This window comes from Oncorhynchus nerka, linkage group LG19, assembly GCF_034236695.1.
Source record: "Oncorhynchus nerka isolate Pitt River linkage group LG19, Oner_Uvic_2.0, whole genome shotgun sequence".
NCBI lineage: Eukaryota > Metazoa > Chordata > Actinopteri > Salmoniformes > Salmonidae > Oncorhynchus > Oncorhynchus nerka.
Window position 1 is genome coordinate 50,522,869 of NC_088414.1, and position 2,500 is coordinate 50,525,368.

Here is a 2,500-nt window from a genome sequence, read left to right on the forward strand (position 1 = left end):
CCCCACCCACACAGATATCCACTCATCCCCCACATACAGATATCCACTCATCAACACCCACACACAGATATCCACTCATCCCCCACCCACACAGATATCCACTCATCCCCACCCACACAGATATCCACTCATCCCCCCCACATACAGATATCCACTCATCCCCCACCCACACAGATATCCACTCATCCCCACCCATACAGATATCCCTCATCCCCACCCACACAGATATCCACTCATCCCCCACCCATACAGATATCCACTCATCCCCCCACATACAGATATCCCACTCATCCACCCACACACAGATATCCTCATCCCCCACATACAGATATCCACTCATCCCACCCACACACAGATATCCACTCATCCCCCCACATACAGATATCCACTCATCCCCACCCACACACAGATATCCACTCATCCCCCCATACAGATATCCACTCATCCCCACCCACACAGATATCCACTCATCCCCCCACATACAGATATCCCTCATCCCCCACATACAGATATCCACTCATCCCCCCCACCCACACACAGATATCCACTCATCCCCCACATACAGATATCCACTCATCCCCACCCACACAGATATCCTCATCCCCACCCACACACAGATATCCACTCATCCACCCACACACAGATATCCACTCATCCCCACCCACACAGATATCCACTCATCCCCACCCACATACAGATATCCACTCATCCACCCACACACAGATATCCACTCATCCCCACCCACACAGATATCCACTCATCCCCCCACATACAGATATCCACTCACCCCCACCCACACAGATATCCACTCATCCCACCCACACAGATATCCACTCATCCCCCCACATACAGATATCCACTCATCCCCACCCACACACAGATATCCACTCATCCCACCCACACAGATATCCACTCATCCACCCACACACAGATATCCACTCATCCCCACCCACACAGATATCCACTCATCCCCCACATACAGATATCCACTCATCCCCACCCACACACAGATATCCACTCATCCCCCACACACACAGATATCCACTCATCCCCACCACACACAGATATCCACTCATCCCCACCCACACAGATATCCACTCATCCCCACCCACATACAGATATCCACTCATCCCCACCCACATACAGATATCCACTCATCCCCACCCACACAGATATCCACTCATCCCCACCCACATACAGATATCCACTCATCCCCGCCCACACAGATATCCACTCATCCCACCACATACAGATATCCACTCATCCCCACCCACACAGATATCCACTCATCCCCACCACATACAGATATCCACTCATCCCCACCCACCTACTAAATACTGCACATTTTAAAAACGGGCCTTTCACCTCCTCCCCAATAGTGTAAACATTGGACTATAAATTGTGCCTTCCTGTATTATACTGATGCTAAAATGTTTATTCTATTCTACTGAGACATTTACTTGTTGTTGTTGCACTGTCACGCATGAACCTGCAGGCAGCATTTCATTGGACGGTGTTTACCATGTGACTAGGAAAAACTCCCTAGAAAGGCCTATAACTATAAACTGTCTGTGTCTGTTAACTGTCAGTCAGTCAGTCAGTCAGTCAGTCAGTCAGGCAGCATTTCATTGGACGGTGTTTACCATGTGTATCATGTACATACGACTGATACAACTAGAAGCTGTCTGTGTCTGTCAGTCAGTCAGTCAGGCAGCATTTCATTGGACGGTGTTTACCATGTGTATCATGTACATACGACTGATACAACTAGAAACTGTCTGTGTCTGTTAACTGTCTGTCAGTCAGTCAGTCAGTCAGCCAGTCAGTCAGTCAGTTACCTAGTCAGTTAGTCAGTCAGTCAGTTACCTAGTCAGTTAGTCAGTTACCTAGTCAGTTAGTCAGTTACCCAGCCAGTCAGTCAGTCAGTCAGTTACCCAGTCAGTTACCCAGCCAGTCAGTCAGTTAGTCAGTTACCCAGTCAGTTACCCAGTCAGTTACCCAGTCCGTCCGTTCGTCTATCCATCCACCCATCCTCTCTCTGGCTGTAGGTGCCCCAGTTACCCAGTCAGTTACCCAGTCCGTCCGTTCGTCTATCCATCCACCCATCCTCTCTCTGGCTGTAGGTGCCCCAGTTACCCAGTCAGTTACCCAGTCCGTCCGTTCGTCTATCCATCCACCCATCCTCTCTCTGGCTGTAGGTGCCTCAGTTACCCAGTCAGTTACCCAGTCAGTTATCCAGTCCGTCAGTCAGTCAGTCAGTCCGTCTACCCACCCATCCTCTCTCTGGCTGTAGGTGCCCCAGTTACCCAGTCAGTCAGTCAGTCAGTCAGTCCGTCTACCCATCCATCCTCTCTCTGGCTGTAGGTGCCCCAGTTACCCAGCCAGTTACCCAGTCAGTTACCCAGTCAGTTACCCAGTCAGTTACCCAGTCCGTCCGTTCGTCTACCCATCCACCCATCCTCTCTCTGGCTGTAGGTGCCCCAGTTACCCAGTCAGTTAC

The 2,500-nt window shown here is 50.5% G+C and overlaps 1 protein-coding gene across 1 annotated transcript in view; it reads left to right on the forward strand.

The window, feature by feature from the left end:
* LOC135562559 (complement C1q subcomponent subunit C-like) overlaps positions 1-2,500 on the forward strand; it is a gene marked incomplete at its 5' end in the record, with an annotated part of 6,235 nt that overhangs the window by 1,877 nt on the left and 1,858 nt on the right.